The sequence below is a fragment of the Natrix helvetica genome (assembly GCF_964273705.1).
Source record: "Natrix helvetica genome assembly, chromosome: Z".
NCBI classification, from domain to species: domain Eukaryota; kingdom Metazoa; phylum Chordata; class Lepidosauria; order Squamata; family Natricidae; genus Natrix; species Natrix helvetica.
Genome location: NC_138554.1, coordinates 7,275,948 through 7,291,442, shown reverse-complemented (window position 1 = coordinate 7,291,442; position 15,495 = coordinate 7,275,948). Strand labels below are relative to the sequence as shown.

Below are 15,495 nucleotides of genomic sequence, written 5' to 3'. Positions count from 1 at the left end.
GCTGTCTATTACTGTGCAAGACACACAGTGAGAGGAAGTGAATCTGAAGCTTGGCAAAAACCTACCATTCATTAAAGCAGCCTGCAAGTCCTTTCAGCCTCCGAAGGCTGCATTTTTCTGTGACACTAACTTTCAGAGGAAGAAAGAGATTGTGAGATTAAAAACTCAATTATTAAATCCTCCAAACACAGACACAAGTCTGGTTCACAATTCAAAAGGGTTTATTTACAGAAAAATAAAAAGTGTTGGCAAAGGCGGCCTCCTAGTCTCTTCCCAAACGGATTGAGTACAAGGAGAGCAAAGAATAGCATTCAAACAATACCTTTTATACATTCTACTCCTAAGAAACTCTCCCCCTCCTGCTCATTCATTTAAGTCATTTCTTTCGTCATTCCATACTCTAAAGGGTCAACATGACAATTTCTTGAGAAGCCCCTGTCTCTTATTTGGTTTTCTTCTGGTGCCTGAACAGATGGCTTCCTGTGGTGGCCCAGCAGGATCCGTTGGAGCTGCTGTGGGACTCAAATAGCAATGAACCCTATGAGTCAGCTATGGAAGAGATGGAGGACCCTGGGAAGGGTTCAGACCCAGAGCAGGGACCAGAGAGTCTGGTTGGCCGCCAGGAGGTGCCTGAGGCATGGAGCAGTGGGGAAGATCAAAGGGAGTTTGTCCCTGACACAAGATTAAGAAGGGCAGAGAAACGAAGGCAACAGCTGCTCCGGAGACAAGCTCCTAAGAGATAATCAAGCTCAGGTGGTTGTGGCTTGGCCCCTCCCAAGAGTGTATATAAGAAGGGACTTTGTGAGGAGGCTTTTTGCAGGACACAACCGTTCATAGTAATCTGGAGAACTCTTTGTCTGAACTGCCTTGTGTTTCCGTTTGTAACAAGCTAGAGAAGCTCTTGTCTGTATCTGTTGGAGTCTGGGTTGCTGCCAACGTCTTGCCTGTGAGCCGGGTTTGGGCTTTCAGCCAACAAGATTATAGTACTGTAAATAAAGTGTGGCAAACAGCTAAGCCTGTGTCGGCGTTCATTACCGGACAGAGGGGGGTCAGAACAGCTTCTTGTCTAACTTGTACGTAAATGGCTTGGAATAACAAAGGTTATCTTGTCCCGTTTACTGAACACATTTTGTGGTTAGCAAAAGCACAGTAATGTATTGCACATTTTAGGCAAGAATATAATGACTTATACATTTAAAAGTATACAAAAGCAACCTTTTAATATTTTATAAAAGTGTAACTTAATATCATTTCCTTCAAGATGATCTTGGGATCAGCAGCATGGGACCGTCTCTGTGCAGCTCTCAAATTAAGAAAGACTCATACATATGCAGACACATCCTTTTTTTAATCATATTTTTTTTTCAAAGAGACTTTTCCTTTCTGTTGGGAATGTAGATATGAAATAATTCTTATTGGGTGGTTATCTACTTTTATGTTGAGATTGGAAGAAAAGAAAGCAATAATTCCTTCCTTTAATTCCTGTGTTTTAAATCCTCTTATGACTTATTTAACGATTAAGAAAATCAATTTAAGATGTGTTCCTCACCACAAGACGTGAGTGCAATATGCCGTTTTATGGAAAAGTGAAACTCCCCTTAAATGTGGTCCTTCGTGTGGTCTCCACTTCTCTTCCCCTCCTGGAACATAAGAATCTGGAAATAAGAATACAAAACTTTCGCCAGACCAATTCTCGAATATAGCTCATCTGCCTGGAATCCACACTGTATATCGGACATTAATAGACTTGCTGAAAGTCCAAAAGTAATTCACGAGGATAGTCCTCCACTCGTGTGCTCACGATATATTAGCTTATGCCACCAGGCTTGAAATGGGCTTGGAGAAACTAGTACTATGCCGCTTACAGTCTGACCTAAGTGTAGTACACAAAATTATCTGCTACAATGTCCTATCTGTCAATGAATACTTCAGCTTCAACTGCAACAATACACGGGCAAACAATAGATACAAATTCAAGCCAAACTGCTCCAAACTCGATTGCAGAAAATACGACTTCAGCAACAGAGTGGTCAATGCCTGGAATGCACTACCTGACTCTGTTGTTACATCCTCAAATCCCCCATAATTTTAACCTTAAATTGTCTACCGTAGACCTCACCCGATTCCTAAGAGGTCTGTAAGGGGCAGAGGTGGGTTCCTGCCGGTTCGCACCTCTTCGGGTGTAACAGTTCTAGAAATTTGCCGTACTTTTGAGTACCCGTTCCACAGAGGCATGGCCATGCCCCCATACCAGTACACTCCCCTGCCCTGCAGAACATTTGCAAGGTGCTTCTCAAAGAGAAGGAAGCGAGGGCAGGGCTTCTTCAGAGGACTCAAGGCAAGAGCAGAGTTGAAGTCCTCTCTGAAGCAGCTGGAAAAGGTATGTGTGGGTCGGAGGGAGGGGAAGGAATTCAAACTTCATCCTCCTGGTGCTGTGCGGGGCTTTGGGCAAAGGCTGGAGGGAAGTTCCCTGGCTTGCTTGTGCTCTCCCTTCCCAAGTGTAGTTTGATTGCAGGCTGAGCCATGTTGCCTTTTCAAATCTGTAATCAGTAAAGCTGGGCTGGATTTTTACATAGTGGATCCTTCCGGGTCTGGTGGAAAGTGTGTGTGCTACAGCATGGCTCTTTGCCTGGCTTCCTGCCTCCTCCTATGGTCTCCTCAGTGCTTGCTCATGCTCTCCCTCCCCAAGTGTAGTGACTTCCTCCCCAGGCCCCCATCCATTTCTTTTAAACACACATACACAGCTGGATAAAACTATATAAAAATCTAGCCCAGTTTCACTGATTACAAGTTTGAAAAGGCAATGTGGCTCCGCCTGCAATCAAACTACACTTGAGGAGGAAGAGCACAAGCGAGCAGTGAGGAGACGACAGGAGGAGGCAGGAAGCCAGGCAAAGAGCCATGCTGTAGCACACACCTTTTCCCCCAGCCTCTTTCTTTTGGAAGGCTCCCCTCCGGCTTCTCTGCCTCTCCTCTCACCCCAGCCTGCTAGCAAGAGGTGAGTGGGTAGGCTTTATTGCATTCCAGGCATTCCACACCCAGACAGCAGACTGCATTTGTAATGGGGGAGGTGTTTGGGGAAGGCAGCACGGGAATGGGGGGGATGGCAGAGGAGCTGCTTTCAAGCCATTGGAAAATATATCCAATCCAACTTGTGTGTGTGTGTTTGTTTGAGAGAGAGAGAGTGAGAGAGGGAAGGAGGTAGGAGAGATAGTCCAATCCAACTTGTGTGTGTGTGTGTGTGTGTGTGTGTGTGTGTTTGAGAGAGGGGGAGGGAGGGAGAGAGGGAGGAAGGAGGGGAAGGGAGAAGAAAATGAAAAAGAAAGAAGGAAACTTCTTTCCCAAAGGAGAGAAACAAATGCTGTCGCTTTAAATCAGAACTGAGCATGCCTGGCTGTGGAATTCTGTGAGTTGAAGTCCACAAGTCTTAATGATTATAAATTGAAAAGGTGCAGGAAAGAACAAATTGGTTATATGGTTATATGTTGCATGGTTTTATGTTTTTGAAGTTTGGGGGTTTGTGCAATATGAGCATTGTGTTTCTAAAAGGCTTGTGAATGGAGCCAAACTTTCTCTAGGGTCATTATCTCATTATCTCTATCTGGCAGGCATGTGGAATGAGCCTCAGGCAGGTTTCTTTGTTAGCAGAAAGAAAGAAAAACAGCACAGCAATTTAGGGCTAGAAGGCTACTAGGAGGTCATCTAGTCCAACCTCCTGCTGCAGCAGGAAACGTTACATTGTATGGATTATTTTGGTGCCTCTAACAGAGAGGAAAATTGCCAGAAAGGAGAAATAGTTTATTAGGACAAGGCTGCCATGCAGAGGAAGGCAGAGATAGTTTTTGATTTATGACTACAATTGAGCCCAAAATTTTGGTTGCTAAGTAAGAGCATTGTTAAGTGAGCTTCACCACATTTTACCCAATCCATGACATCTCCTAGTGAGTGACATCAATTTGGCCACTCCCACCCGGTCACATGACTGCCAAGCCCCTCCCACAAAACAGGCCACACCTACAGAATAGGTTCTAAAAAAAATTGAAACCCACCACTGGTAAGGGGGCGTGCATAAGCGCACCAGTCTGTCTTCCATCCCTGTCTATTGTCCCCATTAATTCATACCCATTTCCTGTGTTCATGTCCACGTTTATACTTATACCTGTTATCTTGTACATGTTTCACAAACCAAATAAAATAAACAAAATCAATCAATCAATAAATCTCCTGGGGAATATGATGGCACCCTTTGTTCCTCATCACTTACACCAGGGTGTAGCAATGTCACCCTCAATGATATTGGCCATGATGGAAGAGGTGGACTGTGCAGTAATGTGGTCTTATCTTGAAGATTGATTATATCTTCTGTTATTTGCTTAATATATCATATTATATTGATGATAGATAGATAGTGTTTTGGTCCAGCAGCAGCCGGCTGAGTTATTGGTGGACTCTGACAGCTCAGACCATTATGGGACTGCTCTGGAGGATTAGGAAGACTCTGGAGGGTGTCTGGAGTCAGAGCAGGAACTAGAGAAGCCTGTTGGCCACCAGGTGGCATCTGAGTCAGGGAGCAGTGAGGAGGAACAGAGGGAGGTTGTCCCTGATGTGTGTAGATGTCAAATTGATATGAGACAGGAACAGCTGTGGAGAAGACGTCATAGAAGGAAGTAGGGATAGCTGGTTAAGGGTGTGGCCCCTCCCAAAGAGTTTATAAGTGAAGCGAAGGAGGGGGATCTTTGCAGGAAACAACAGCCCATATTCAAGCCATTGTGAAAGCCTTCTGTAAGTGTTATCTTGTGTTTGTGAAGAGAACTTTCTAGGCTCCCAGCCAAGGGGTTGCTTTATCTGTATAATTTAGTCGTGGCAGACAGACAAGCCTGGGTCTGTATATTCCTTGGATTCACGGGACACGATAGATGGATAGATGGATAGATGGATAGATAGATAGATGATAGATGGATAGATAGATAGATAGATAGATAGATAGATAGATAGATGATAGATAGATAGATAGATAGATAGACAGACAGACAGACAGACAGACAGATAGAGGATAGAAGATAGATAGATAGATAGATAGATAGATAGATAGATAGATAGATAGATGATAGATAGATAGATAGATAGATAGATAGATGATAGATAGATAGATAGATAGATAGATAGATAGATAGATAGATAGATAGATAGATAGATCGATCAATGGATCTCAACCATATTTAACTTCTCAAGAGATTAAAATCCTCTCTGGATTTATGGATTTCTGTGTTTAGAATAAATTATATAGAACAGTGGTTCTCAAGTTTTCTTTCCCTCCCCATGGGGGAAAACACCTTTAAATACTTTTCATGGCGATGGCTCATAACCACAGACAACGAAGAGTTAAGTTTTAAATCATAACGTTTTTTCAAGCCTTCATGGCCCCCCTGTGACAACATTGTGCCCCCCCTCACACCACAGGTTCAAAACCACTGATGTAGAGCAAAGATTACCCCAAAAAGAGGGTGAAAATCTGGGTGCGTCTTATGCACTGAATACAACATTTTTGGCTTACCGAAACCCCACCTCCTTTGCAAAAATGGAAGTACATAGGGTTTGGGAGGCTAGAAAAGTGCTCCTGGGGACAAAAATGAGCAAAAAATGTGCCCCTTTTGCTTGCTTTTGGCCCCCCCAGCCCCCAGGAGACTCTACAAGTCTCCCAAAGCTCTGCATGCCCCCCCCCTTTTGGGGGGGTTTGGGAGGCCGGCAGAGTGTTAAAACATTTTTTTTTTAATTTACCTCTTCCAAATTATGGTGCGTCTTATACTTCAGTGTGCGCCGTATAGTCCGAAAAATATGGTATTTATGATACTCTTTGAGCTCAAAGAGTCGATCAGTTCACAAGGCAACTGGAGTTTGACTTTGTTGAGTTGTTGCGACTTGGCTATTATGGTTTATAGTTCCTGTTATTTACTAACTGGGTAAAAGGAAGGGATGTTTCACCGTCTCCCAAAACCCAACTCGATTCCCAAGGGAACAACTTTAAAACAGAGGGGACGACTTATTATTTAACATTATTTGGAGATCACATGCATTAAGTCTGGGCAAAGAGTGAGTGCCCTGAGAGGATCTTTTATCCTAAGCGATATGTAAATCGAGGCACAATTTCCTCTTTTAAAGCTCCTGGTTTCCCTTCTCACGCAACACCCACCAACACAAAGTTGGTTCATTTTGCAGGATACTTTCATATCAATTACCTTCCATTCATTACAAGGAGCTAAAATGTCCCTGTGGTTAAATTTGGTGTCCTTTCTATTAATGCTCAGAGGTAATCATTTCTTAACTATTTGGATTCTTTTTCGTTTAATTCTTATATGCAGGAGAACTGACTGAAACTGTTTTCGTTTTAGGTGTCAGATCTGAAGTACAATTGGTGGAGTCTGGAGGGGATGTGAGAAGACCTGGGGAGTCCCTCCGTCTCTCCTGCCAAGCCTCTGGATTCACCTTCAGTAGTGCCTACATGAACTGGGTGAGACAGGCTCCAGGGAAAGGACTGGAATGGGTGGCATACATAAACCCTGGTTCCGGTACTATTTACTATTCAGACAAAGTCAAGGGATGCTTCACCATCTCCAGGGACAATGCCAAAAGCCAGCTGTATCTGCAAATGAACAGCCTCAAATCTGAAGACACAGGAGTCTATTACTGTGAAGGAGACACAGTGAGAGGAAGTGCATCTGAAGCTTGGCAAAAACCTACCACTCATCAGAACAGCCCTGCAAGCAAATGCAGCCCAGGGTGGCTGCTGATTTTCAGGAGGAAGAAAGAACTGATTTTGGTATGGGCGGTGAGGTTTTCCATTTGGAGGGGAGGCAACCGTAAAATCTGAGCAAAGAAAATAAACTGTGTATTCAAACAGGGGAAAAAAATCCTCCTAAAGCAGAGCTAAAAGAAACATCTTTAGATCTTGAGACATTAGATAAATATCCACTCCTCTGCTCTCAACAGAATCCCTTATGCCACCAGACTTGAAATTCTGGGCTTAGACAACTTACAACTCCGTTGTCATCGATCTGACCTAAGCGTAGTACACAAAATTATCTGCTACAATGTCCTACCTGTCAATGACTACTTCAGATTCAACCACAACAACACACGAGCTCACAATAGAGACAAACTTATGGTAAACCGCTCCAAAATCGATTGCAGGAAATACAAGTTCGGTAACAGAGTGGTCAATGCCTGGAATGCACTACCTGATTCTGTGGTTTCTTCCCCAAACTCCCAAAAGTTTAACCTTAGACCAGGAGTGTCCAAACTTGGGAACTTTAAGACATGCTGGCTGGGGAATTCTGGGAGTTGAAGTCCACAAGTCTTAAAGTTCCCAAGTTTGGACACCCCTGCCTTAGACGGTCTACAGTCGACCTCACTTCATTTCCTACTATCCCTTTCCTAATATTCCCCTGTATTCTTATTCATTTCATGTATTCATAATCATGTTTATACTTATATCTGTTCTCTAATTCATGCTTGACGAAATAAATAAAATAAATAAATAATATAAAATATGCAAAATTCTATTCCTTTATTGCAACTTTTCATTCCTTTATTGTATTGGCAGCTTGATCCTTATTTTTTTCTTTCTTTCTGGAGACTCAGCTCTTATTTTTATTTATTTGTTTCGATTTATCTCTTCCTCCTTTGGCCTTTTTGTGTGTTTTTGTATAGCACTAGCACTTAGACTTAGAGGCCGGTTTACACTGCTATACCAGTGGTTTAAAAAGTCACCCCAACAATCTGAGTCCTCATTTTTCTGACCTCAGAAGGACAGAAGGCTGAGTCGACCTTGAGGTGGTCAGGATCGAACTACTGGCAGTCAGCAGAATCAGCCTGCAATACTGCATTCTAACCACTGCGCCATCATGGCTCATCAAATTGACTGCGCCTATAGATTTTTTCTCTATATTTCTGTCTTCTCCTTCCTTCCCTTCCCTACACACGCGCGCGCACACACACACACAACTTTAAATATGTTGAAAATCATATCACACCTCTGGCAGGAGAAACATAACCATGTGATGAGAATAAGCTTTCTCTAAGATTCACATTATTTTGTTATGGTATAATTTTAAGGAAGCAAGCAGAAGCCAAAAAGTAAGGCTTACAATCTTCAAACAAAGGACAGCATATATAGTTGTATCCTAGGACTGGAATTTATTCCGTGAGTGGAGGGGGCTTGCACTAGATGCACAAAGCTCCATTTGCTAAAAAGGACTCTCCTCTCCTGTCCTTTCCACCCTCTCCTCTCCTCTCCTGTCCTTTCCACCCTCTCCTCTCCTGTCCTCTCCACCATCTCCTCTCCTCTCCTGTCCTCTCCACCCTCTCCTCTCTTCTCCTGTCCTCTCCACCCTCTCCTCTCCTGTCCTCTCCACCCTCTCCTCTCCTCTCATGTACTCTCCACCCTCTCCTCTCCTCTCCTGTCCTCTCCACCATCTCCTCTCCTGTCCTCTCCACTCTACTCCACTCCACTCCTCTCCTCTCCTCTTTCTGTCTTCCTCTCCTCTCCTCTCCTCTCCTCCCCTTCACTCTCCTCTCCTCTCCACCATCACTTCTCCTGTCCTGTCCTCTCCACTCCACTCCTTTCTGCTTCTCTTTCCATCTTCCTCTCCTGTCCTCTCCTTTCCTGTCATTTCCGGTCCTGTCCTCTCCACTCCACTCCTCTTTCTGTCTTCCTCTCCTCTCCTCTTTCCTCCCCTCCCCTCCTCCCCTCCCCTTCTGCCCCATACCCTGATCAGTCAGTGCTGATTGATAACTGTCTGGTGATAACCTTAGGACTCTTTTGTTCTAGCTCCAGTTAGAGTGGTCTTTTTTTTTTTTTTTTTTTTGTGGAAGAAAATGTAAAATCAGGAAGATGGTTTGAATATTCCAGCTTCAATTTGCCTGTTTACCCAGCTCTAAACATTGAATGAATTGCAGTGTCATACCATAAAAGGCAGAAATGAAACTTTATTAGCATCTTTCCAAACATTCAAACCGCCATACGCGTATTGAGGAAACATCTGGCCCAAAACAATCTTCTTGGGAAATTAGGAAGATGCCTCCCCTCCTCATTTTGGACACTGGAGGGCAGTGTTGTCACGTGAAAACCCTTGGCGTAAGCATCCAGTGGGGGATGGGGTAGGGAATAAAACAAGTGTCATCCTCTCATTCTAAGCCACAACATTTTTTTCATGTTATTTCTGTAATAAGTTACTGGAAATACCTTATGTAAATTTAACATTTGATGAGGGGATAATTTTCACCAGGAAACTTCATTTTTTGTCCTTGAAATGATTTTTTTTAAATACAATGATGTGATATTTGATGTTTGAAGGAACTTTTTTTCCCTTGACATGCAAGCAACAGGTATATCAGGTAAAGGAAATTAGCACCTACCAATCTCCTAGAACAGTGGTGGGCAACCTTTTTTTTCAACTGAGCCAAATCTCGCCAAAACCACGATTGAAATTTACTTTGAGAGCCACATTTTAAAACCGAAAATACATAGGATGGTACACTGTTTTTAGTTTCAATAAGTTTTTATTGAGAATATTCTGCATGCAAGTATCCACATAAGTTGGGAGGATACAAATAACACAACTAATAAAACAAAAACTTTAGAACGATATTATTTATCGATAACGTTAAATTCCATAAAATTTGCCTTACAATGTAGAGAAAATTACATCCTGACATTGACTGACAAAGTCACAACCACTAATGTGAACATTGGCCTTGCATTTCCTTGGATAGTTTGAGTAAGTCAGGTTTGTATGTTGTTGTTTTTAATTTCATCTCTCTCTCCCACTTTCTTTCTTTTTTTCTTTTTCTTTCTCTCTCTCTCTCTGGCTCTTTGTCTCTCTCTCCCTCCCTCCCTCCCCCATCTCTGTCACTCTGTGTGTGTGTGTCTGTCTGTCTGTCTCTCACTCACTCTGTGTGTGTGTGTGTCTGTCTCTGTCTCTCCCTCTGTCTCTCTCCCCTCCCTCCCTCTCTCTCTGTCACTCTGTGTATGTGGGTGTGTCTCTCTCTCACTCATTCACTTAATCACTCACTCTGTGTGTGTGTCTCTGTCTGTCTATCTTTCTCTCCCTCCCTCCCCCTCTCTGTCTCTCTCTGTCTGTGTGTGTGTGTCTGTCAGTCTCTCTCTGATTCCCTCCCTCACTCCCTCTCTCTGTTCCTCTCTCTGTCTGTCTTTCTCACTCACTCACACACACACACACACTGTGGTCACCTTGTTGAGTGTTCCAATCACATTTGAAACACTCAACAACTGGCCTGCATTTATGGTATTTTGCAGCATTCTGCAGTCATAGGACCAAAATTGGTTGTCACTCGCCCGGGCTTTTGCAGAAGCTTCCCTCCGAAGCCCGAGAGGAGGGAGGGGAGCGGGCACCCGGCACACAGAAGAGCCGCATTAAAGGGTGTAAAGAGCCGCATGTGGCTCCCGAGCCGCGGGTTGCCCACCACTGTCCTAGAAGAATGAAATAGTTCAGGACAGCTTTCATCAAAACTTTTTAAAACTTATTTTAGCATTTTTTTTTACTACCGGTTCGCCTGCGCACCAGAAATGAACCGGTAGCAGAGGTCAGAGCACTTCACCTCTAGTTGTATATCTAAACTGTCTTTCTCAAACATTCTTAGGGCGTATTCACCACCTGTAACCTTGAGTAAATTGTGAGAAGCAGTGACCTTTTTCAAGGCTTTGGTTTAATTGCTCTAATTGAAGGATGCCTTCGCTTTTGTCAAGACCGGGAAGCTATTTATAGATTTATTTATAGTAGGGTGTGTGCAAGCAATGAGGGGCACTTTTATCTCCACCAATATGTAAATCGAGACACAATTTCCCCTTTAAAGGAGACAGTTGGTTGTACTTTGAAGATTACACCCACCAGCACAAATCTTGAGCACTTTCCAAAATCATTCCCTCTCGATTCTTCTCCATTCATTAGAGAAAGCCAAAATGACCCCATGGCTGCACTTGGTATTCTTACTTGCATCCCTCGGAGGTAATTGTTTCCCTCTACATTGAGTTTCCTTCCATTTGCTTTTCTTGTATACAGGAGATCTCATAAAAAAACATCTTTCTTTTTAGGAGTCCAATCTCAAGTACAGTTGGTGGAGTCTGGAGGGGATGTGAGTAGACCTGGAGAGTCCCTCCGTCTCTCCTGCCAAGCCTCTGGATTCACCTTCAGCAGCTACTACATGCGCTGGGTGAGACAGGCTCCAGGGAAAGGCATGGAATGGGTTGCAAGCATGGGTACATCAGACGTTTACTACTCTGACAAAGTGAAGGGCCGCTTCACCATCTCCAGGGACAATGCCAAAAGCCAGCTGTATCTACAAATGAACAGCCTCAAAACAGAAGACACAGGAGTCTATTACTGTACGAGAGACACAGTGTGAGGAAGTGAATCTGAAGCCCATCAATAACTTTCTCTATCTCTGAGCAGCTCTCAAATGAAGAAAATCACGCATATATATGCAGGAACACACTTTTTTTAAATCATATTTTTATTTTAAAATCTTCAGCTTGGAATGTAGACTGAAATAATTCTTGGTGGCTGGTTGTATACTTCTATTTTGAGATTGGAAGGGAAAAAAAGGAATAATTCCTTCCTTTAATTCCTTTGTTTAAAATCCTCTTATGACATTTAACTATTAAGAAAATCAGTTTAAGATTTGTTCATTTTTCACAAGACGTTAGTGCAATACGCCACTTTATAGAAAAGTGAAACTCTCCTTAAAGTCCTTTATGTGCTCTTTCCCTCCTGGAGCAAAAGAATCTCCTGGGGAATATGATGCATGCCATTGTTAAAATGTTCATGAGTGGGAGACACATAGGAACAAGGTCAGCCAATGAATAGGCATAGCAACTAAGTCACCCAATGGGAGCTTAGACAGATCTGAGTCTGTGCAGAAAATTGAAACAGATACTTAAGCTTGAAGTCTGGGCCCGGTTTAGCAGATAACTGAAACTTAAGCAGTCTGCTGCTGTGAGAAGTAAACTAGCAGAGTGTCTCGGCTTGTCTACTGAAATGAAACTAACTGCTTGTGTTTGCCTGTAACTCTCCTGCCTTGTGTTTACTTGGAAGAATCACCTGTTGGTATTGTACATTTATTCATCTATTCTTATGTATATAAAGGAGTTAATGACGCCAGCTGAATCAGTAATCTATACGTGCTTTCTGCATTTAAATTTTGCGACAAACTGACAGCCATATCTTCCTCCTCACTTACACCAGGGTGTAGCAATATTACCGTCAATAATATTGGCCACGTCGGAAGAGGTGCTGTGCACAAATGTGATCTCATCGTGAAGGTTGATTATATCTTTTATTATTTGCTTAAAGGTTCCCTCAACAGATCTCCAGCAAATTTAACTTCTGAAGAGATTAACATTCTTACTAGGAAGTGTTTCTGGGTTTAGAACAAATTTTACATAACAGTGGTTCTCAAGGTTTTTCCCCCCGTGGAAAAAAATACCCTTTAAGTAAGTGTTTTTTTTCCAGTGAGACCGGTCAATCAGGGCAACCTGGTCTACCCAAATATGGGATGGAGCATATTGATCCTGCTTTCACCTTTCACTCCCCAATCCAGGAGCCTTCGCAGGCAGTCACTTTCACAACAAACAATTTTTGTGTTGATTCATATTTTATGGGAGGGACACGGTGGCTCAGTGGCTAAGACACTAACCTTGCCAATCAGAAAGGCCGGCAGTTCAGCAGTTCGAATCCCTAGTGCCACGTAACGTAGTGAGCTCCCATTACTTGTTCCTGCTTCTGCCAACCTCGTAGTTCAAATGTCACTAAGTTAATTTGTTTGTCTACTTGAGCCTCTATTCTGAGGTATACTGTAGAAAAGTTTTTTTTTTCTTATCTGACAATGATTTACTGCACATGCCTCCTAACACATTTTGTAATACGTCACACATTCTTGTACTTTCCTTCTGATCTTCGTCTGCCTACCGAAGGAGATGGGCAGCAATTGTTCTTGCCAGAATGTAACAATTAGATAGATTTGTTTTATTTTATTTTCATATTAAAGTTTGTTTTCATTAGAGCATGTTTTCGGGTTTCATTTATTGCTTATCAAGAGATATGCTTCTCGGAAGGGCTGCGATCCGCACCTCAATCGAAGGTGGGAGGGAAACTTCCCATTCCTTCACATCAAAAGCATGTAAAAATACAAGTAGAAAACCAAGAACCACCTGGTGGGAAAGTAACAGCGTTCCGTTTGGCGTTTAGTCATGCCGGCCACATGACCACGGAGACATCTTTGGACAGCGCTAGCTCTTTGGCTTTGAAACGAAGAGGAGCGCTGCCCCCTCCATTATGCGGAACTGCTAAACAGCCGACCTTTCTGATTGACAAGTTCAGCGTCTTAGCCATTGAGCCACTGTGTCCCTTATGTACTCGTAGGAACCTTATGTACTTGCAGGAACTGGGTATGTTTAGCGTCTTAGCCACTGAGCCACTGTGTCCCTTATGTACTCGTAGGAACCTTATGTACCTGCAGGAACTGGGTATGTTTAGCTTAAGAGAAAGAAGGACTAGGGGAGACATGATAGCATTGTTCCAATATCTCAGGGATTGCCACAAAGAAGAGGGAGTCAAACTATTCTCCAAGGCACCTGAGGGTAGAACAAGAAGCAATGGGTGGAAACTAATCAAGGAGAGCAGCAACTTAGAACTGAGGATAAATTTCCTGACAGTTAGAACAATTAATCAGTGGAACAGAAGTTGCCTCCAGAAGTTGTGAATGCCCCAACACTGGAAGTCTTTAAGAAGATGCTGGATAGTCATTTGTCTGAAATGGTATACGGTTTCCTGTCTAGGCAGGGGGTTGGACTAGAAGACCTCCAAGGTCCCTTCCAACTCTGCTATTGTATTGTATTGTATTGTATTGTATTGTATTGTATTGTATTGTATTGTATTGTATTGTATTGTATTGTATTGTATTGTAGGTGCAATTTACACTCCAGTGTAAATCTGTCCCTCCCACTATGAACCCACAATAAACACATAATGGTCTTGATTGTTCCTCCAACTGGAACCTCATTTGAAAAGTATGTGTGAAATCCATGTGCGATGAACTGTACAATTAAATGCACCAAGGAGGCACATTTATACCCAGTGATATGTAAATTGAGGCACAATGTCCCCTTCAAAGGAGGTAGTTGGTTTTCTTTCCAGGTTACACCCACCAACCCAAAGTCTGTGCACTTCTCCAAGTCTTTTGCCATCAATTCCTCTCCAATCTTTAGAGGGAGCAAATATGATCCTATGGCTAATCCTGTTATCCTTAGTAGCAGTTCTCAGAGGTACTACAGTTGTTTCCTCCCTATCCAGTTTCTTTCCATTGTAATTCTTGTATGCAGGAGAGCTCACTGAAACTTCTTTCATTTTAGATATCCAGGCCACCTTGGTGGAGTCTGGAGGGGATGTCAGAAGACCTGGAGAGTCCCTCCGTCTCTCCTGTCAAGCCTCTGGATTCACCTTCATTAACTCCTGGATATACTGGATGAAACAGGCTCCAGGGAAAGGCATGGAATGGGTTTCTCAGATACATCCAAGTTTATCTCCCATTTATTACTCAGACCAAGTGAAGGGGCGCTTCATCATCTCTAGAGACAATGCCAAAAGCCAAGTGCATCTGCAAATGAATAGCCTCAAACTAGAGGACACAGCAATCTATTTTTGTATGGCAGACACAGTGAGAGGAAGTGAATGTGATTCCAGGCAAAAACCTTCTCTTCTTCTGAGCAACTTTTGAAAATGATTTAGTTACTTAAGGTTGAGTTTCTACGCCATCGTTGAAAAGTAGCAGATTAAGATCTACCACTGCTTATTCCGGAGCTGATCTTGGAAGAAGCTATAGTGAACCTGTTTGGCCGAAAGTCAGGAAATGTGTTGGAAATTTCATGGCAATATAAATGATGCATCCTTGGAGATACACCTGGTGGGAGCCAGAAGAAGGGCCTTCTCTGTGGTGGCCCCCACTCTAATACTCTTCCAAAAGGTGCTAAAGACCTGGTTCGGCCAGTGGGCCTGGGGAACCCAGAGTGGAATGGAGCCCATTAAATGGCTCATGTGATCAGCTATCACTGGGGTGGGTTGCTCCTGGTTCAGCCCAGCTTTGCCGAACTGGTAGTATTGTGTTTCCCCGAAAATAAGACAGGGTCTTATTTTCTTTTAACACTGAAATAAGCACTTGGCCTTATTTTCAGGGTTCTCTTATTATTTTTGAGGTGCAGGAGGAGGTGAGCATGGCTACCTCATGGCTGCTGCTCTGTTGGAATATTTTTGGGGAGGACTTATTTTCAGGTGATGGCTTATTTTAGTGCATGCACTCAAAAGTCCGATTGGGCTTACTATCTGGGGAGGTCTTATTTTGGGGTAAACAGGATAGTGATTTGGCATGAGTCGCAGAACCGGCAGTGACTCAGGCTGGCCATGCCCCTCAACCAGTTCCCTGGTC

The 15,495-nt window shown here is 43.1% G+C and overlaps 1 long non-coding RNA gene across 1 annotated transcript; it reads left to right on the top strand.

Annotated features, from left to right (window-relative positions):
- Positions 1–6,179: 6,179 nt before the first annotated feature.
- LOC309402136 lies at positions 6,180–11,405 on the top strand. Its single transcript, XR_014176845.1, has 3 exons — positions 6,180–6,307; positions 6,390–6,566; positions 11,285–11,405. It is a non-coding gene; the product is annotated as an uncharacterized lncRNA (long non-coding RNA).
- The last annotated feature ends 4,090 nt before the right edge of the window (positions 11,406–15,495 follow it).